Source organism: Triturus cristatus, chromosome 8 (genome assembly GCF_964204655.1).
Source record: "Triturus cristatus chromosome 8, aTriCri1.1, whole genome shotgun sequence".
Classification (NCBI taxonomy): domain Eukaryota; kingdom Metazoa; phylum Chordata; class Amphibia; order Caudata; family Salamandridae; genus Triturus; species Triturus cristatus.
This window is the reverse complement of record NC_140591.1, coordinates 509623904-509646951: the sequence shown is the minus strand read 5'-3', so window position 1 is coordinate 509646951 and position 23048 is coordinate 509623904.

The following is a 23048-nucleotide window of genomic DNA, read 5'->3' as shown; positions in this document are numbered from 1 at the left end:
CATGGCTTGGCAGTTCGGGCTGGACTGTTCCCATGAGGCACAGGGTCAAGACTGATTTGCATATGGCCATGTCTGAACTGGGGTGGCGTAGTGGGCAAAAGAACGATGGATTTAACCCAGATCTCTTGACTGGGGGAGAATGTCTGCATTGTCAGCATTCCGTCCATCATTTGTTTGTTGTAACGCTTTTCGCCCTAAGTGGGATGGGTATTCCCAGACGTGGGACCCGTGCTCACTACGCCACTAGAGTCAAGCTATCCTGGCTGATGACGGCTGATAGCCAGAAACCGGTCCTAGGATGCTTGATTCCGGTCCAGGGAAGACATGGCTTGGCAGTTCGGGCTGGACTGTTCCCATAAGACACAGGGTCAAGACTGATTTGCATATGGCCATGTCTGAACTGGGGTGGCGTAGTGGGCAAAATAACGATGGATTTAACCCAGATCTCTTGACTGGGGGAGAATGTCTGCATTGTCAGCATTCCGTCCATCATTTGTTTGTTGTAACGCAAAATCTGTCCGCGGCAGTCGGATTCGCGGCGGAAAAACACCAACCCGCCGGAAGTATAGCGGAGACACTACACCGGAAATTAGGATATCCCCGACGGTCCTGCAGTACGTAACGCAGTCTCCGACCGCCACGGTCACACAATGGGATGAATGGGCGAGCCAGCGGAAGAGCTGAAGCACAGCCACCGTGGCAGACGATCCGTGAAAAATATGGCGGCTGAAGCAAAAAACCCACAAGAAGGCCAAAAAGTGCACACAGAAAACTAGCCATGCCCCCATATACACAAAACACACCCCAATGACACAACCACATGGCATAAAGAAAAATACAAATCCCAGGACAACACACCTGACAGCAGCACCCCAATTGGACACACCCACATAGCTGAGTATACAACCAGCCCCTTCCCGACCACAATCCTTTGCAAACCAAGATATGCACATGACAGGACAAAGGCATGCAGAAGATGACAATGGCCAGTCCATGGCCATATGTGACGTATGCCAGGTCAGACAAATAAACAATGATTTCTCAATCAAACACATGTTGTGCCAGGCCCTAGATGGCAACAAGTCCCTGTAATCCCTAATTGTGCCCGGGTCGCATGGTATGCCTTGACACCTCACACCATGGACAAGTAATGCCTGTACCACTGCATCATGTCAGGAAGCACAGTAGTGCACATAGTCAACAATGTGATGATCTGTCAATTGTGCAGTGTACAAAAAGTGAATAACACACAGCTAACACTAAGCTTGCTGGGTGCACTACAATGACCATTTCCCATCTGACCCACAGGTGCCCAAGAACTCACTGCAGAGGACAACACCAGCAACCTGCAGAGCCAGTCTCCCCCCAGTACATGGACTCTCGGATATTGACTCCCAGGATTTCATAGATGATTAGCTCGAGGGCGGCCCATCTGGTGTGCCAGGGAGCAACAGGTCCCAGGACCCCATCGTCCCCCCACCACATCAGCGCCAACAACAATTGCACAGCAGACCCCTGCTGTCACAGCCTGTGCAGCCACCACCACCACCAGTGCTGCCTGCAACACCCGCCCTGTCCCAGATGATAACCAGCACACACCACCGACAGAGGAGGGCAGGGAGAGGATGCAGGTGCCCACAGTGGTGAGGCAACAGGTCCGTTTCAGCAGGGCAGATGGGAGGGGCAGGGTCACCCACGGACACCAGGAGGCTGGGACCCAATCCCTGGAGCACATCACCAGAGTCCTGGGTGCATACGAACAGGCCCAGGGATGAACAGGCCGGTCAGATGAACTGTTGCACGAGCTCATCCTGCTGATGAGGTCCATCAACACCTGCATGGGACAAATCGTGGACCTCTTGGGCCAGCAAATGGCGGTACTGAGGGACAGGCATGCGCCACAGACAACACCTCCACCTACCTCTGGTGGGCCGCATGATGACAGTTCACCATCCTCCCCTGCGCCCACAGAGAGAGGTGAGTCCTCAGACCCCACTGGCCCTGCAGCAGGGCCCCCCCTGCCAAACAACAAAGGGGTCATCCCAAGAAGACCCTGGGAGTATCTGGAGGCCAAGCACCTGCCAGATGCCAGTCACGGAGCCAGCCATGATGGCAACCCTCTCCACCACTGCATTGACTTTTTGGACTGTCCTTCCCTACACTGCCTTGTGAATAGCATCTGTCTGTTGGACTGGGTCACCACAGCAATGTGGTGACTACTCGACTATCTCATCTACCACGACTGTCAACTCACTGCTTCATCCCACCCCCCAATGGAAATGTACACCCCCCCTCGCATCTCACCATTGCAAATAAAATATCCTTACACACATGTTGCTGTGTCTGCTCCGTCTTTATTGCAGGATGAACAGTCTTCAACATGATCACAATGTACCAGGAGCATGGGCTGTATGTAGGGAAGGAGAATTTGAAGGCACCTAGGGAAACACAACAGAAATCTTTCCACTGGTCTGGGTGTGGTATCACAGACATCACACAACCCCTACCATCAGGATAACCCAACATGCACATGTCGCAATGGACGTGTCAACATACACATCCTGTAGATGTTCCCAGATGACCTGTCCCAGAAACATTGCCAACCACCACTGAGTCTACAATTGGCTGCTGCTACAATTCTCACATGCCCCTTCATGACAACAGCAATATCAGCAGACAAAGGGTATGTTGCACATTGACACCCACCTTCAAGTGAAGTAGCGGCTGATGAGCTGTTCACGCAGGTCAACACCTTCCTCCTCTCCACTGTCCTCATCACTGGACACGGCTTGGTTTGCAGGCTGGGGCCTTGGGTCCTCACCATCATCCTGGAGCAGGGGAATCTCCTTGCGAATGGCTAGGTTGTGGAGCATGCAGCATGCCACTACAATCTGACACACCTTGCTGGGCGAGTATGCCAATGCACCTCCGGTCTTGTCCAGGCAGCAGAAACGTGATTTGAGCAGACCAAAAGTACGCTCCACCACACGATGTGTCCTCCCATGGGCCTCATTGTAGCTGACTTCAGCCGGGGACCTGGGATTCCGCAGTGGGCAGAGCAACCAGGGACGGTTGGCATATGCAGAGTCACCTAGGTATGGCAAACACAAATAGACATTGCAATATCGCAGAGGCTGAGGGCAGCAGGTCACACACCCAGCATGCCACACGACTAGGCATACTCACCCACAATCCATGCACTCTCGGGAAGAAGATTAGCCATCAGCTGGGGCACAATGCTGTTGCACAGGATGTAGGAGTCATGGGCCGAGCCTGGGAATTTGGCACACACATGGGATATGGTCATATCTGCCAGGCACACCACCTGCACATTGATGGAGTGGTAATGCTTGCAATTGCGGTAAATGTGCTCACTTGCCTGTGGTGGCACAAGCTTGACATGGGTGCAATCAATGGCCCCAACAACATTGGGGATGTGTCCAAGGGGATAGAAGTCTCCCTTCACAGCTGGCAATTCAGCACCCCTGGGGAAATGGATGTATCTGTGCTTGTATAGCATCATGGCGGACAGTACATCACGCAGCACAATGCTGAACATCGGATGTGACATCCCACCAGCGCTGGCCACTGTCTCTTGGAACGATCCAGTGGCAAAAAAATGCAGGGCTGCCATCACCTTATAAGTAGGGGTGAAAGCTGTTGGATATGTCCTGCGGGGCTGCAGGTGGGGCTCCAACAGATCACAAAGTGTTTTCAGAGTGGCTCTGTCCAGGCGGCATTTACGTATGATCGCAACATCCTCCAGGTCCTCCAGCACCGTCAAGTGATGAATCAAATTTGGCCTCCTCCTAGTGGAGATGATAGTGAACACATGTCAATGCAATACATCATGAGATGTGCACAGCACATCACGTTCTGGATGACACAATGACAACAATGACTGACATCAACCTTGACTAACAGACCAGCTCACATGTAGGGACACCTTCATGTGCACAAAGGCCACACCTGTCAACATACACAAGACAAGTACCTCAAACACCATCTTGGTCAATGTGAATGCACATAGGGACACGGCCACATTTCAAATGGGCACGCCTGGGAGTATAGCATCCATCAAATGTGTAACTAATCTAACCCACTGTCTCATACCTAGCTGCTGTACCTGTCACACCTCAATGCGTCATTACAACCTGGCACACATCCACCACACAATGACCACAGTTGGCGCAGGACTGATGAATGTGTGCATGAGCAGACATGAGAGGTAATGCAACATAGTTCATCATTCATTGAGACGCGCATCGCTGTGATTGTCACTGCACCTCAACACATTGACATGTGAACAAATTGTAGAGTCCAGAGCAGCACTGTCCTGCCTACACCAACACCAAATCCATAAGTGACATGTGAGTGGGTACAGGCCAATCTATGAGACACACACACAAACATGGCATGTGTAGCCATCAGTGGAGTAAATGTGAGATTGGCCTCGTATGCACTGAGATGTTCCATTGACCATCTTGGCACTGTGCCCTGTTGATGTTTGACAGATGGGCATTGCGATTGTATGGCACCCATATCGCAGTAGCCACTGCCTGGACCCCGGCGGTGTGACACCAGCACCCCCATTCACACAAGTGCGGTAGTCATTGGCATGGAGACATGGCGAAATTGCTGTGGGCATGCTCCGCCACCCAAATCGCGGTGCCTTGTGTCAATGCATGGCTACCGCCTGGCCTTCGTGGTGTGTCACCAGCACCCCATTCACATAAGTGCGGTAGTCATAGGCATGGAGACATGGGGAAATGGCAGTTGGCATGCTCTGCCACCCATATCACAGCAGCTACCGCCTAGCCCTGGCGGTGTGTCACCAGCACCCCCTAATGGCACCCATATCGCGGTAGCCACTGCCTGGCCCCGGCGGTGTGTCACCAGCACCCCCATTCACACAATTGCAGTAGTCATAGGCATGGAGACATGGGGAAATGGCGGTGGGCATGCTCCGGCACCCAAATTGCATTGCCTCGTGTCAATGCATGGCTACCGCCAGGCCCTAGTGTTGTGTCGCCAGCACCTCCATTCACACAAGTGCGCTAGACATAGGCATGGAGACAAGGGGAAATGCCGGTGGGCATGCTCCACCACCCATATCGCGGTAGCTACCGCCTGGCCCCGGTGGTGTGTCACCAGCACCCCCATTCACACAAGTGCGGTAGTCATTGGCATGGAGACATGGGGAAATGGCGGTTGGCATCCTCCGCCACCCATATCGTGGTAGCCACCACCTGGCCCCTGCGGTGTGTCACCTGCACCCCCATTCACACAAGTGCGGTAGTCATGGGCATGGAGACATGGGGAAATGGCGGTTGGCATGCTCCATCACCCATATCGCGGTAGCTACTGCCTGGCCCTGGTGGTGTGTCACCAGCACCCCCATTCACACAAGTGCGGTAGTCATAGGCATGGAGACATGGTGAAATGGCAGTGGGCATGCTCCGCCGCTAAAATCACAGGCCCCTGCGGTGTGTCACCGCCATGGAGCTTGCCCTAGAGCCAATGCGATGCTCGATAGCGGTGGCATGATGCAATTTTGAAGATCGTGGTAGGCGTGCTCCGCCACCGCGGAGGTGGACATTGGCTGCATTTGAAAGATGCACCATCGCGGTAGCGCACCCCGGGCCCCAGCGTTGTGTCACCGCCATGGAGAATGCCCTTACAGCCAATGGGAGCCATGATTGTGGTGACATGATGCAATTTTGAAGATCGCAGTAGGCGTGCTCCACCACCGTGGAGGCGGACATTGGCTGCATTTGAAAGATGCACCATCGCGGTAGCGCACCCCAGGCCCCAGTGTTGTGTCACCGCCATGGAGCATGCCCTTACAGCCAATGGGAGCCATGATTGTGGTGACATGATGCAATTTTGAAGATCGCTGTAGGCGTGCTCCGCCACCGCGGAGGCTGTCATTGGATGCATTTGAAAGAGGCAGAGCTGGACCACCAATTGCTGCAGCTTGGCACCTTTGAAACAACCCCAGGGGGCTATATATGTGTGGGAGTGAGCTTCACATTTCCACTGCTCCCCAAGCCTGCTGCCAGAGACCCCTCACCTGCTGCTGCCTCCAGAGCCTGCTGCCAGAGACCCCTAACCTGCTGCGGCCTCCAGAACCTGCTGCCAGAGACCCCTCACCTGCTGCTGCCTCCTGGGACCTGCCTGAGACCCCTCACCACCCAAATCCACTGCTTTTGTCTCATGTCCACAGTGATGGCAAGGACAGAGAGATCCGTGCCAGTCCCTTCACAAGTGAGGAGCTGGAGGTCCTGGTGGACGAGGTGCTCACACAGTACCCAAGGCTATATGGTGCCCCAAATGTCGTGGTAAGTCTTCGACAGTGGTGGGGTAGGGCAGGGGGGCCACACATGTAGTTGGACCGATGCAGTATGTGTCTGGGAGTGTGGGGTAGTGTCATGCACTGCCTGACATGCTGTCTTTAGTGGGAGGGTGTGTGTACACAATGCCACATTTTTCCCTCCCTTCACATGTATGTATGAGTGACCTGTGTTGTGTTGTCAGCCATACAGTGACACAGAAGGTTGTTCATGCTGTAGTCAGGACAGTGATTGCTTGGCTGGATGGCTGTGTGTGCCTCTGTAGTCCATCTCAGTGTGAGCCCAGCTGGCCTGCACAGTCCCTGTCTACAAAGACAAGGACACCTCACTTAACTTACAGAGTATGACATCAGTCTTTTCACATTGCACTCCAGCTATGGGCCATCTCAGCACTGTATTTTGAACACAACGGCCCTTGTGAATGGCATTTTGTATTTGTGAGATCATGTACCTCAATGCGACCACCATGACACATTCATCTATTCACAGGACAGGGACATTGATGGCTGTGCAGTCTTGGACACAGTGAGTCCACCCCCAAACACAGGTCGACATGTGATGAATGTGTTGCTCAATCCAACAATGGACTGGAGATGTGGGCAGGCTACGTGTTTCAATGCTGGCATCCTGCATGTGTGTGAGATGTACAGGGACTGTGTTCCCCCTCACTCCTGCATGCTTTAACATCAGCTTTTCCCATGAAGGTGTCCCATGTGAGCTGTACTATAGTCTCTGATTGACCTATCGTTTGAGATGTGATGATTTTGTATCTTGCTGCTATACTGATAGATGTCGGTACATGACACTGTGTCACTGATCATTTCCCCCTCTTGTCTCCCATGCCTGCAGCTCAAGGTACACCAGCATAAGGCCGTGTGGAGGACCATTGCAGCGAAGGTGCGAGCTCTGGGGGTCTCAAACCGACGGTGCACCCACTGCCACAAGAGATGGGACGACATCAGCCTGCTGGCAAAGAATGTGGCGGAGATGACCTTGGGGCTGCTTCCTCGCACTGGGCGTCTGGCATGGCGCAGCATGACACCACTAATGGGGCGCATCTTGGTGGTGACACAGCCTGAGCTGGATGCACATTTGAAGGAGCATCAGCAGCAAGCCAGGGGTGAGCATTTGGGGAGTCTGACTTTGGTTGGGAGTGGCTGCATGTGTACAGAGCCTGTGCCAGTGCTGGCCTATGTGATGTTGTTAGTGTGATGCTGTGGCATTTAAGTGCTGTTGGCCTGGGTGCCGGTGCAATGCTTTTGCCCTACCTGTACTTACAAAGGTGATTTGGATGATGTGCCTTCACATTACATTCTGTGTTGTGCTCTTCAGGTTTCTTCTACATTGGGGTAGTCTTGGGAATCCCATGGGAGGGAACGGAAGTGTGCCTGATCTGACTGTGCGTACATCAATGCGTCCATTGCATGCACCCAGATTGGGGAGGCCTACACATCTGACAGCAATGTACGCCATTCTATTGTGGTGCGAATAAGTGCTATTCTAGATCTTTCGGCGGAAGCCGTGCATTTTACTATCAGCAGAAATAATGAAATGAATGTTCAGGGCCTATTACTTTACCACCCCCCTGGTCCAAAAGCATTTTTTGCCCAATCATTGATGACCTACTTAGAGTCACAAACTGATTCGGGCCCGTTTCTGCTGCTTGGTGACTTTAATTTTCACCTGGAGCTTGGGGACAATTCAGACACGGGAAAACTCCTTGACAATCTTGTAACTTTTGGACTGATCCAGTTGGTTGTTGAACCCACCCACCAGGCGGGTCACACCCTGGATGGTATATTTTCTAATGACTCTAATACAAAAGTGGTAAAGGTTATTCCTCTGTCCTGGACAGACCATTATGCAGTCCTGTTCGGAATTAGACTCTTATTTCCACTGTTACAGAAACAGATAAAATCAACGAAAGTCCTGTCCCGACGGTGGAAGAAAGTCAGTGCTGAGGATCTATTAGTGGCCCTCAGTCCAGGTCCTGGGCCGCTACTTATGGACTGCAATTCTGCTGCCTCTAACATTAACGATTGGCTTCAATCAGCAGCTGATCAGGTAGCTCCTGAAAGATGGTCTACCATCAGGAGGCATAAGCCAACCTCTCCTTGGTATAACTCCCAGCTGAAAGCTATTAAGGTGAAATGTCGTACAGCCGAACGAAAATGGCGGCAGGAGTATGATATAGTCGCAAAAATGATCTATAATACTGCCCTTAAAGATTATAAAATGGCCATTATTGAGGCAAAAAAGAGGTTTTTCGCAGACAAAATAGACGAAGCAGGAAACTCGGCTAGAGAGCTCTTTAAAACTGTTAATTTGCTCTCTAAAGCCCAGCAGGGCTCTGCTTTTCATCCTGACCAAATAATGTGTGACAGGATGGCAACTTACTTTCAAAAGAAGGTTCAAGTTACCTATGATGACCTCTCTGAGGTTTGCCTGCTTACAGACAAAGTACAATATCCCCCAACGACAGTGAGACCACTCTCTGGGGAACTTACGAGTTTCCCCATGATTGGTCAAGAGGAAGTTAGCAATACACTTCTTTCCTTAAAATCAGGATCATCTAACGACCCCTGTCCTGCCACTGTGCTCCATCGGGTTGCAAGTAGAATTGGGGAGATGCTAACCCCACTGTTAAATCAGATTGTGGAACTTGGCACCTTTCCAGCCTGCTGGAAGACGGCAACTGTTAGGCCCTTATTAAAGAAGCCCACGCTGGACCCTACAGAGCTAAAAAACTACCGACCGATTGCTGGGCTGCCTATAATGGCTAAAATCATGGAAAAAATCATGAACAGAACTTTGACTGACTATGACACTGATTAGGAGGCATGGCTTTGAATTTACATCATACGCCGATGATTCGCAGCTTATAATCTCCATGACTAAACATCCTGAGAACACGGCACTCAGGTTTCATGCTTGCCTGGAAGAGATTATAGCCTGGATGAATCGCAGCTTCTTAAAAATAAACACCGATAAAACAGAGGTCATCGAATTTGGCTGCGGCCAACCTCGGTGGGATGCTTCCTGGTGGCCTACGACAGCCGGGCAATGCCCCACCCCAGCATCTAAGATCAGAAATCTGGGGGTCATCTTTGACTGCAATCTAACCTTCTCGGCTCAAGTGAACAGCCTTACTTCCTCCTGTTTTTTCCTTATTAAAACCTTGAAGAAGATCTTTCCTTTTATCAGAAAGGAACAACAGAAATTAGTGGTAGTGGTTCTCCTGCTCTCAAAGTTGGACTATTGTAATGGCCTATTTTTGGGAATTGACAAGACCCAAATGAACAGACTTCAATCATTACAGAATGCTGCTGCGCGACTGCTTCTGGATATACCCAGAGGTAAACCTACCTCTGAGGCTATCCGTACCTTGCACTGGCTTCCAATGCAGGATCGTGTTGAATTTAAGGCCTTATGCTTGGTCCACAAAGCTTTTTATGGAGGCGGTGCCAGGGCTATGCGGACACTGTTTAGACACTATATTCCGGCTGGATAGGATCAGGAAGTCAAGATGGGGTGGTAGAGCGTTCTCCCACCGGGCGGCTCTATTATGGAATTCATTGCCTGTAGCCATGCGCCTACAATCTAACAGATTGGCGTTTAGAAGAGCTTTGAAAACCTTGCTATTTTCCAGGACATAGTTTCATGTAACAGGTTATTGGTTTTACTAGGTTCCTTCCTCCCTTAGCGCTAAGACGCCACGGCATACGAGTAGGCCTGGGCCAAAATTCCGTTCCGTTCGCGGAAATTGCGATATTTTGGCATTTTCGCGTTACGCGGAAAGCGCGAACATGTCAACATTTCTGCATTCCGCAGCTTAGCGATAATTTGTTTCTTACTTGCACTGTAAAAAAATACATTCTCGCGTGCGCGCGATCGCCTTACCCGAATCCTCGCGTTCGCTGACAAGTTTTCCCGACCCGGTCGCGTTCTCCACGAGATGTTGGATGTTGGTAGCCATTTTGCGCTGTCTCGCGGCCGCATTAACGTCATTTGTCGCGCGATCATGTCATTTGTCGCGCGATCACATCTTTCTTCTCGCGATCATGCACCGCGCGAGTATGAGAAGATTGAGATCTCGTACACGTCATTCTACATCGCGAGCGAGAGGGTGAGGACGCGGGCACGTCTAATTGAACGCAAACAGGAGAAAGATACCCCAAACACGTCATATCCAACGCGACAGGGACAAAGAGAACGCGATCATGTCATTTTCGACACGGCGGAAGTAATGTGAAGCTCGAGAACTCGAACATGTAAAATTTTCAATTTGGAGAGGAATATCAGCTCTAGCAGCATGAAACCTTCTGCAAATGCTGATTTTGGATGAAAACAACTCCTTACATTGACATTTGGTTGTCCTTTTTTGTGTAAGGAGTCCTTTTTTTAAAAGGTGGAGAGAGGGAGGAAGTGACACAGAATCTCCAACTTCCTGTTCCTGTCCAGCAGGCTCCTCCCAGTGCTTTGTCCATCTCCTACTCATTCTGCCTTTGGATTTGGAGCTGGAAAGATTTCTGCTGCATCATTGCAATTGGATTTGAGGATTTTTGGAATAGGATATTTTGCAAGTAAGTGGTTGTTGTGTATGTTTGATTGTGGGCATTGCAGTTGTTGTAAGTAACTACAATTTATTTTTGATAATTAATTATCATCTTTACTTTTTTTAGTTATTTATTTTGTGGGTAGTAGTAGTAGGCCCAAGCTAGCCATGGGCATGGCCTCAGGGGTGTGTGCATGATGAAGCAACTGTTCCTTTTGTTTTTTTTTTAATGTATTTCATTTTCAAGCACATTTAGGGCATGGATGGCATTGGATTGAGTTGGGGAAGTGTGTTTTTTGGGGGTGGCCTTTGTGATGTTGTTGGGCCTGGCCATGTGGCTGGTGGCCATTTTGAAGCCTAGGCCTGCAAGCTTGCCTGGCCTTGTCTGCCAACAGGCCTGCTTTTTCATCCACTAGGATCAGAGCAGGTAGCCACAGCTTTATTAATCAAGTGTTTTCTGTGTGATCTGTTGAATTTAGACATCATTTAGGGCATGGATGGCATTGGATTGAGTTGGGGAAGTGTGTTTTTTGGGGGTGGCCTTTGTGATGTTGTTGGGCCTGGCCATGTGGCTGGTGGCCATTTTGAAGCCTAGGCCTGCAAGCTTGCCTGGCCTTGTCTGCCAACAGGCCTGCTTTTTCATCCACTAGGATCAGAGCAGGTAGCCACAGCTTTATTGATCAAGTGTTTTCTGTGTGATCTGTTGAATTTAGACATCATTTAGGGCATGGATGGCATTGGATTGAGTTGGGGAAGTGTGTTTTTTGGGGGTGGCCTTTGTGATGTTGTTGGGCCTGGCCATGTGGCTGGTGGCCATTTTGAAGCCTAGGCCTGCAAGTTTGCCGGGCCTTGTCTGCCAACAGGCCTGCTTTTTCACCACTAGGATCAGAGCAGGTAGCCACAGATTTATTGATCAAGTGTTTTCTGTGTGATCTGTTGAATTTAGACATCATTTAGGGCATGGATGGCATTCGATTGAGTTGGGGAAGTGTGTTTTTTGGGGGTGGCCTTTGTGATGTTGTTGGGCCTGGCCATGTGGCTGGTGGCCATTTTGAAGCCTAGGCCTGCAAGCTTGCCTGGCCTTGTCTGCCAACAGGCCTGCTTTTTCATCCACTAGGATCAGAGCAGGTAGCCACAGCTTTATTGATCAAGTGTTTTCTGTGTGATCTGTTGAATTTAGACATCATTTAGGGCATGGATGGCATTGGATTCAGTTGGGGAAGTGTGTTTTTTGGGGGTGGCCTTTGTGCTGTTGTTGGGCCTGGCCATGTGGCTGGTGGCCATTTTGAAGCCTAGGCCTGCAAGCTTGCCTGGCCTTGTCTGCCAACAGGCCTGCTTTTTCATCCACTAGGATCAGAGCAGGTAGCCACAGCTTTATTGATCAAGTGTTTTCTATGTGATCTGTTGAATTTAGACATCATTTAGGGCATGGATGGCATTGGATTGAGTTGGGGAAGTGTGTTTTTTGGGGGTGGCCTTTGTGATGTTTTTGGGCCTGGCCATGTGGCTGGTGGCCATTTTGAAGCCTAGGCCTGCAAGCTTGCCTGGCCTTGTCTGCCAACAGGCCTGCTTTTTCATCCACTAGGATCAGAGCAGGTAGCCACAGCTTTATTAATCAAGTGTTTTCTGTGTGATCTGTTGAATTTAGACATCATTTAGGGCATGGATGGCATTGGATTGAGTTGGGGAAGTGTGTTTTTTGGGGGTGGCCTTTGTGATGTTGTTGGGCCTGGCCATGTGGCTGGTGGCCATTTTGAAGCCTAGGCCTGCAAGCTTGCCTGGCCTTGTCTGCCAACAGGCCTGCTTTTTCATCCACTAGGATCAGAGCAGGTAGCCACAGCTTTATTGATCAAGTGTTTTCTATGTGATCTGTTGAATTTAGACAACATTTAGGGCATGGATGGCATTGGATTGAGTTGGGGAAGTGTGTTTTTTTGGGGTGGCCTTTCTGATTTTGTTGGGCCTGGCCATGTGGCTGGTGGCCATTTTGAAGCCTAGGCCTGCAAGCTTGCCTGGCCTTGTCTGCCAACAGGCCTGCTTTTTCATCCACTAGGATCAGAGCAGGTAGCCACAGCTTTATTGATACGGTTTACCACGTGTTGTTCACTCAGATAACGGCCAGCCGTTCTCATCCGAATTAATGAAACACGTTTCACTTTTGTTAGGCTATCAGTGGAAATTCCACTGTGTCCGACACCCCGAAGCAGCAGGTCTCGTAGAAAGACATAATCAGACTCTGAAAATAAGATTATCCAAAATATGCAGAGAAAAAGGTGTCGACTGGGTAGTAGCATTACCAGTTGCACTCTTTTACACAAGAATGGTAGCACACTCTCGAACAGGGCTATCCCCGTATGAAGTGATCTTCGGCAGACCACCAAATATGTGGGGGACGCCTATACCACGCAAAATAACTGATATTGACTGTAACATGCTGACAGATTATTTGGCTTCCTTGATGGCTGCACTACAATCTTGTCGTTCACAGGTAGCCGCAGCTTTTCCTGACAACACTGAGGTGAAACCCCATGACGTGGTTCCGGGAGACCTGGTCCTCGTGAGGAACTTTGATCGAAAGACTCAGCTGGAACCTAGGTGGCGGTCACCTCAGCTGGTGTTGCTCACCACAAGAACAGCCGTGAAGATCGAAGGCAGAAAAGGATGGATTCATTCAAGTCATATCAAGAAATTTCATGGACTAAAATCAGATGTGAATACCACACCTTGTGTGTCTTCACCCATTGACTCAAAACTTCCTTTTGTGGAAAAAAGTGATTCCGAACTTTATAAATTAAAGCTCAGGCCCAATGAGTCGAGCAATTTGATTGTTTAAGTCCTCTCCAAGGTGAAGCGGTTGAATTGTCTCGGACATGTATCCCTTGGACCTGAACAGAGAAAGCACCCGAAAAATGTTGAAACGACAGGCGTACTGTAAATCTCTGCGTAGTCATTGTATAGTGACGTTATTAATTTTGTTTTTCTCAAGTCTTTTAATAATTACTGCAAGTATATTGTTGCACATATATTATCCTATTTCTAGACATGTTTACAATGTTACTGCTGAACATTCTTTTAGTGAATTACCTCCGCTTGAATTGTCATACAGATTTGCGCTGCGCAATAACACTTTTATTAGTATGTTACATCATTCCCATCAGGTTAGCAATGCTACAAATTGTTGGATATGTGGCCGACTCCCTCCCTATCAGAACTATAAAGGAATTCTACCTCTTTTTCCATACCCGTTCACACACAACGGCTCCTGTGGAGCATGGTTTAGCTTAATTAATTCTCTGGATTCGAATTCTGCAGTTTATCAAGATAACTGGGTATGGGGAAATTTGAATTTAGTTTTACTTAAGGTCTGCTATCCTAACAAGGAGGGATTTCCCAAAAGAACAGGAACTGATCTAGAAAATGAAGTATATGGATTAGGTAATTTTACGCTTAATCTTATGATCCTAAATGTCGAATCCGAAGCTACTCCAATTTTGCCCGCTATGTCAATATTTCCAGTAAAAGGTGAATTATGTGTAAGAAAGAATGGTTCCATACATATGGGCCATAGTAGATGCACCACTGTAGTAGAATTTAGTGATCAAGGCAAGTCTACATTTAGAGCTTCCCGCCATTCCTATTTTATATGTGGTCAGACGGCATATGTACGTTTGCCTCTAGATTGGGATGGTACCTGCTACATTGGATTCCTTTTGCCACCTGTTTTTCTAGCTCCTCCTGATTATCACAGAAATACTCATTTAGTACACAATAGAGAAAGGAGAGATCTCCCAATAGTCGATTACACTGAAACAGCATGGGAAAAATACACAGATTTCAATAAAGGTCTCTTTCCCTATATAGGTACCGTTACTAATAGTAAGCTGATACGTAGATTAACTAGAACCCTTGAAGCAGTAGTGAACGAAACTATTTCCGCCTTAGGCAATTTAACAGAAGAGCAGTCTGCTATGCGGATTGTTGTGCTTCAAAATCGTCTTGTCCTTGACGTCATCCTGGCCGATAGGGGCGGAGCTTGTAGGGTCATCGGATCAAGCTGTTGCATTTTCATACCAGAAAATTCACCATCTGTATATAAAGCCATAACTCGCCTTCATAAGATTGTAAACCAGATACACCAGAATCCAGGCACCTGGACTTGGTCCGGTTGGTTTTGGAGCATGTTATCAGCCTGGGGATGGAGAGTCCTATCTTTTCTAGGTATTGGCCTTCTCATACTATTCAGTTGCTGTCTATGTCTACAATGTGGACCAGCGATTTGTGGTCTGTGTGCCACATCGTGCATTCCACATCAAGATTTTCATTCAAGATCCCGGAAGAAGAAAGAAGAACAAATGATGCTATATGAACAGATCAATGGATTAATGAAGATTGATATCTCTTGACGGGCAAGTAGGGGACAAGGAGGGAATGTGGAAATATGGATTTTTCTGGTCAGTTATGTCCCCTATCTTGGACCCCAACGGTTCTATGTGCATGTGACAAGTACATGTATGTTCCCTCCAGTTCCAGTTATGAAGACGCAAATACATGTGCGTCCACCGTTAACATGTCCTCTTTCAGATCCGCCATGAATAGGCTGGATATTCCATTCATAAGTACAAAAGGCCACCGCCTTTATATGGTTCACTTATGCCATTTTACAGTCCAGGCAAGAAGGCCCTGATTCTGTCATCAAACTCTTCTTGTCTTCTGCCTCTGAAAGCTCCAGTCTGAGCCTGCATCTGTGACCATGAACTTTGTCTCATTCTCTGCGCGGCTCACGAAGCCTGACATCAGCTTGCTGCCTGCCAAGAACTGTATTTCACCTTCGAAAATTATCTGCTCCGCTCCCTGCCCAATGCATTCCTGTCTAGTAGCTTAAGTAAACATTCTTCCAGCTACCAAGCAAAGGCCCGACTTCTCTGTCTTCATGCAAGTAATTCATAGCCCTGTTACTATGGAAGATTCCGCCCTCGCATCTAATGTAGACACTTAGACGCTTGTACACGCACTAACAGTCAGTATAGTCAGTATAGAATAAGATTCTACTCTAAGAGACCTCTCTTTTGGATAACTTAGTTCTTTAAACATAGGATGTTAGATATGATTTGGGATTAGGTTGACTTGACCCTCCAGACTTCTGTCGCCACATGTAGAGCTAAATGTCAAGTCCCCTTCACCCCCTAGTTGCACGTCAATTACACGTCATGCTGCTGCGCGCGCATATCTGCCAAGTATTTCTGCTGACATTGCGAAATTCTTTCATGTAACCACCCTCTTATGACATCACATCTGATGACGTTTTTTTTTAATCACTCCCAGTTACGCCTATTTTTGCTACGTATGAATATATTATCACCACTATCAATTGTTACGCCTCTTGTACTGGCCTCACTGTAATGCCTATTGTATAAAAGTAATTGATTGTCAATAACGTATGTACTTCACTTCCTGAACCTTCGTGGTGATGGAACCTGGAGCAACCGATTATAATCGACCATTGGAATAAAGCCCATTCCGAACCTCTAATACCACGGATTCTGCCTCTTATTTACTGAGCTATTTTATTATGTTTCTGTATCAAATTAAGTCCCGGTAATTAAATTATTTACCACAGATCAAGTGTTTTCTGTGTGATCTGTTGAATTTAGACATCATTTAGGGCATGGATGGCATTGGATTGAGTTGGGGAAGTGTGTTTTTTGGGGGTGGCCTTTGTGATGTTGTTGGGCCTGGCCATGTGGCTGGTGGCCATTTTGAAGCCTAGGCCTGCAAGCTTGCCTGGCCTTGTCTGCCAACAGGCCTGCTTTTTCATCCACTAGGATCAGAGCAGGTAGCCACAGCTTTATTGATCAAGTGTTTTCTATGTGATCTGTTGAATTTAGACATCATTTAGGGCATGGATGGCATTGGATTGAGTTGGGGAAGTGTGTTTTTTTGGGGTGGCCTTTCTGATTTTGTTGGGCCTGGCCATGTGGCTGGTGGCCATTTTGAAGCCTAGGCCTGCAAGCTTGGCTGGCCTTGTCTGCCAACAGGCCTGCTTTTTCATCCACTAGGATCAGAGCAGGTAGCCACAGCTTTATTGATCAAGTGTTTTCTGTGTGATCTGTTGAATTTAGACATCATTTAGGGCATGGATGGCATTGGATTGAGTTGGGGAAGTGTGTTTTTTGGGGGTGGCCTTTGTGATGTTGTTGGGCCTGGCCATGTGGCTGGTGGCCATTTTGAAGCCTAGGCCTGTAAGCTTGCCTGGCCTTGTCTGCCAACAGGCCTGCTTTTTCATCCACTAGGATCAGAGCAGGTAGCCACAGCTTTATTGATCAAGTTTTTTCTATGTGATCTGTTGAATTTAGACATCATTTAGGGCATGGATGGCATTGGATTGAGTTGGGGAAGTGTGTTTTTGGGGGTGGCCTTTGTGATGTTGTTGGGCCTGGCCATGTGGCTGGTGGCCATTTTGAAGCCTAGGCCTGCAAGCTTGCCTGGCCTTGTCTGCCAACAGGCCTGCTTTTTCATCCACTAGGATCAGAGCAGGTAGCCACAGCTTTATTGATCAAGTGTTTTCTATGTGATCTGTTGAATTTAGACATCATTTAGGGCATGGATGGCATTGGATTGAGTTGGGGAAGTGTTTTTTTTTTGGGGGTGGCCTTTGTGATGTTGTTGGGCCTGGCCATGTAGCTGGTGGCCATTTTGAAGCCTAGGCCTGCAAGCTTGCCTGGCCTTGTCTGCCAACACGCCTGCTTTTTCATCTACTAGGATCAGAGCAGGTAGCCACAACTTTATTGATCAAGTGTTTTCTATGTGATCTGTTGAATTTAGACATCATTTAGGGCATGGATGGCATTGGATTGAGTTGGGGAAGTGTGTTTTTTTTGGGGTGGCCTTTCTGATGTTGTTGGGCCTGGCCATGTGGCTGGTGGCCATTTTGAAGCCTAGGCCTGCAAGCTTGCCTAGCCTTGTCTGCCAACAGGCCTGCTTTTTCATCCACTAGGATCAGAGCAGGTAGCCACAGCTTTATTGATCAAGTGTTTTCTATGTGATCTGTTGAATTTAGACATCATTTAGGGCATGGATGGCATTGGATTGAGTTGGGGAAGTGTGTTTTTGGGGACGGCCTTTGTGATGTTGTTGGGCCTGGCCATGTGGCTGGTGGCCATTTTGAAGCCTAGGCCTGCAAGCTTGCCTGGCCTTGTCTGCCAACAGGCCTGCTTTTTCATCCACTAGGATCAGAGCAGGTAGCCACAGCTTTATTGATCAAGTGTTTTCTATGTGATCTGTTGAATTTAGACATCATTTAGGGCATGGATGGCATTGGATTGAGTTGGGGAAGTGTGTTTTTTTGGGGTGGCCTTTCTGATTTTGTTGGGCCTGGCCATGTGGCTGGTGGCCATTTTGAAGCTTAGGCCTGCAAGCTTGCCTGGCCTTGTCTGCCAACAGGCCTGCTTTTTCATCCACTAGGATCAGAGCAGGTAGCCACAGCTTTATTGATCAAGTGTTTTCTGTGTGATCTGTTGAATTTAGACATCATTTAGGGCATGGATGGCATTGGATTGAGTTGGGGAAGTGTGTTTTTTGGGGGTGGCCTTTGTGATGTTGTTGGGCCTGGCCATGTGGCTGGTGGCCATTTTGAAGCCTAGGCCTGCAAGCTTGCCTGGCCTTGTCTGCCAACAGGCCTGCTTTTTCATCCACTAGGATCAGAGCAGGTAGCCACAGCTTTATTGATCAAGTGTTTTCTATGTGATCTGTTGAATTTAGACATCATTTAGGGCATGGATGGCATTGGATTGAGTTGGGGAAGTGTGTTTTTGGGGGTGGCCTTTGTGATGTTGTTGGGCCTGGCCATGTGGCTGGTGGCCATTTTGAAGCCTAGGCCTGCAAGCTTGCCTGGCCTTGTCTGCCAACAGGCCTGCTTTTTCATCCACTAGGATCAGAGCAGGTAGCCACAGCTTTATTGATCAAGTGTTTTCTATGTGATCTGTTGAATTTAGACATCATTTAGGGCATGGATGGCATTGGATTGAGTTGGGGAAGTGTGTTTTTTTTGGGGGGTGGCCTTTGTGATGTTGTTGGGCCTGGCCATGTGGCTGGTGGCCATTTTGAAGCCTAGGCCTGCAAGCTTGCCTGGCCTTGTCTGCCAACACGCCTGCTTTTTCATCCACTAGGATCAGAGCAGGTAGCCACAACTTTATTGATCAAGTGTTTTCTATGTGATCTGTTGAATTTAGACATCATTTAGGGCATGGATGGCATTGGATTGAGTTGGGGAAGTGTGTTTTTTTTGGGGTGGCCTTTCTGATGTTGTTGGGCCTGGCCATATGGCTGGTGGCCATTTTGAAGCCTAGGCCTGCAAGCTTGCCTGGCCTTGTCTGCCAACAGGCCTGCTTTTTCATTCACTAGGATCAGAGCAGGTAGCCACAGCTTTATTGATCAAGTGTTTTCTATGCGATCTGTTGAATTTAGACATCATTTAGGGCATGGATGGCATTGGATTGAGTTGGGGAAGTGTGTTTTTTGAGGGTGGCCTTTGTGATGTTGTTGGGCCTGGCCATGTGGCTGGTGGCCATTTTGAAGCCTAGGCCTGCAAGCTTGCCTGGCCTTGTCTGCCAACAGGCCTGCTTTTTCATCCACTAGGATCAGAGCAGGTAGCCACAGCTTTATTGATCAAGTGTTTTCTATGTGATCTGTTGAATTTAGACATCATTTAGGGCATGGATGGCATTGGATTGAGTTGGGGAAGTGTGTTTTTTTGGGGTGGCCTTTCTGATTTTGTTGGGCCTGGCCATGTGGCTGGTGGCCATTTTGAAGCCTAGGCCTGCAAGCTTGCCTGGCCTTGTCTGCCAACAGGCCTGCTTTTTCATCCACTAGGATCAGAGCAGGTAGCCACAGCTTTATTGATCAAGTGTTTTCTGTGTGATCTGTTGAATTTAGACATCATTTAGGGCATGGATGGCATTGGATTGAGTTGGAGAAGTGTGTTTTTTGGGGGTGGCCTTTGTGATGTTGTTGGGCCTGGCCATGTGGCTGGTGGCCATTTTGAAGCCTAGGCCTGCAAGCTTGCCTGGCCTTGTCTGCCAACAGGCCTGCTTTTTCATCCACTAGGATCAGAGCAGGTAGCCACAACTTTATTGATCAAGTGTTTTCTATGTGATCTGTTGAATTTAGACATCATTTAGGGCATGGATGGCATTGGATTGAGTTGGGGAAGTGTGTTTTTGGGGGTGGCCTTTGTGATGTTGTTGGGCTTGGCCATGTGGCTGGTGGCCATTTTGAAGCCTAGGCCTGCAAGCTTGCCTGGCCTTGTCTGCCAACAGGCCTGCTTTTTCATCCACTAGGATCAGAGCAGGTAGCCACAGCTTTATTGATCAAGTGTTTTCTATGTGATCTGTTGAATTTAGACATCATTTAGGGCATGGATGGCATTGGATTGAGTTAGGGAAGTGTGTTTTTTTTGGGGGGTGGCCTTTGCGATGTTGTTGGGCCTGGCCATGTGGCTGGTGGCCATTTTGAAGCCTAGGCCTGCAAGCTTGCCTGGCCTTGTCTGCCAACACGCCTGCTTTTTCATCCACTAGGATCAGAGCAGGTAGCCACAACTTTATTGATCAAGTGTTTTCTATGTGATCTGTTGAATTTAGACATCATTTAGGGCATGGATGGCATTGGATTGAGTTGGGGAAGTGTGTTTTTTTGGGGTGGCCTTTCTGATGTTGTTGGGACTGGCTATGTGGCTGGTGGCCATTTCGAAGCCTAGACCTGCAAGCTTGCCTGGCCTTGTCTGCCAACAGGCCTGCTTTTTCATCCACTAGGATCAGAGCAGGTAGCCACAGCTTTATTAATCAAGTGTTTTCTGTGTGGTCTGTTGAATTTTTAGACATCATTTAGGGCATGGATGGCATTGGATTGAGTTGGGGAAGTGTGTTTTTTGGGGTGGCCTTTTTGATGTTGGTTGTCTTAAAGACATGCTTCTGTTGTATGTGTCTGGTGTGTTGGTGTGCAATGCATGCACCCTGTAGACCTTCTTGGGGCCTGTGAATGTTAGTATTTCCATTTTGTTGCATTAAAAAGGCAGAGCAGTGTTCTTTAGTTGCATCCTTTACCTGGCTTTTATCGGCCTTTTGTCAGCTCCTGGTGTTTCCCAGGCCCCCGGCTTGTTTGTGATTTGTTAGTGTTCATGTGGGTGGTGGCCTTTTTTGGTGTTTGGACTGTGAGTTATTAGTGTCCTGCTTTTGCCATAGGCCTGCATGGTTTTCCTATTGGCTATTTGGCTTACTGCTTCCATCCATCCACCCCCTTTGACAGCAGCAGCTCCATGGATGCTGAGATGCTCAAATAATTTAATGGTCCACCCCACTTTCATTATATTTTTATTTTGGTGGTTATTATTAACTTTCCTATCCTTCCTGAGAGTGTAGTGTGTGGCTGTACACAGTAGTATAACATAGCTCTAGTTAAAAAAAAAAAGTCATAAATGGCTAGACTATCTTTTGTTTGCACTAGTACAGTACTAAGTAACTGAACCACAACAACAAATGCAACATTTCACTGATGTTCTTCTCCTGTCTTATTTGCTTTTAGATGCACAAAAGACAGAGTAGGAGGTGTCATCAGCATCACCCGGCTACCCGTTGTACTGCCAGCCAGACAGAAGTCCTGCTGCGCATCACGTCCACGTGTGACCAGAACTTGTTGTGCATCTGCATCCTGCCTGACATCTGAAGAAGATGGCCCCAAAGAAAGGTACCAGGTCCAGTACCAAGAAAGTTGCCGGTGAGAAGAAGGAAAAGAAACAGGAAGTGCCATTAACCACGACTGGTGGTGTGCCGGCCAATGTTTTTTTTGGCACCAAAAAAGTTACTCCTGCAGCAGCGTTGTCCGGGAACCAAGCTGGGAGCAGCACAGCGGTCCAACCACACCAACCGAGGCCCAAGGGCTTTAGTGTGGCAGAGGTAGCCAGTCTACTAACGAGCAGCGATGTTGAAGAAATGTAATTACCGCAAAGTAGTACACAATCAAGTTCAACGCAGGCGCAAACTCAGCAGATCAGTGTGCAGCCGCCGCAAAAAGAACAGCAGCAGCCGCCGCAACAAGAACAGCAGCAGCCGCCGCAACAAGAACAGTAGCAGCCGCCGCAACAAGAACAGCAGCAGCTGCCGCAACAAGAACAGCAGCAGCCGCTGCAACAAGAACAGCAGCAGCCGCCGCAACAAGAACAGCAGCAGCCGCCGCAACAAGAACAGCAGCAGCTGCCGCAACAGCCCACCATAGTAGTTGTTGCTCCTGACGTAGGGGCATTTCAGGAAATTGAGCTTCCTGCAGACAAAGTGGAGCAAAGTCAAACCACTGTTTCAGAAGATCTACTGTCTTCCAGACCACCAGCAAGGAAAAGGAGGCTTAGTTCATCATCTTCTTCTTCAAGCCCCGCTTCTGATGATTGTGATGACACTTGGGTCCCACCAGCTCGGTCTGAGAGTGATATACGCCACAAGACAATGCTTCTGAAAAGGAAGGTCCCAGAAAAACTTAGAGTTATGGAGGTAGATGTAGAAGAGGGGGGTGATGATGTTGATGAAGACGAGCTAGTCATCACGCACATTACTCCCGCCCCAAAGGGATTGGAGACCAACATTCTCACCCTATCCAGAAAGGCTGCTACTGAGCGGGATGTAGCACGGATCTCACCAACACAGGTTACACCACCACTACCTCCAGCTGCCATATTTTCCAAGGCCCGGCAGGGACCTACATCCAGCTCAACCATCTCAGTAGGTAGTGGTAGTAAAAGTCACAGTGGAGGTGCACAGGGTCACACATTGCCAAACACCCCCTCAAGTTCATCTGGTGTTGGAAGTGGCACATCCAGCAGTGCCAGAAAGTTCTCCTCCCCAGTTTGGGACTTCTTTTCTGTTAGCGCCAAGGAGGAGAACGTTGCTATATGCTCAATTTGTCGGCAAGGTGTTCGGCGTGGTAAGCTTGGTACAAATTATGGTACCGGAGGACAAGCAAGTCATCTCAGAATACACCACACTATCGTGTGGGAGGATCACCTACTTAAGTTAAAAGAAAGTAGAAAAAGTCAACCCATTGAAGTTGGTCAGGATGAATCAGAGAGCGATATTATTGCGATGGCAGGTGAAGAAGAG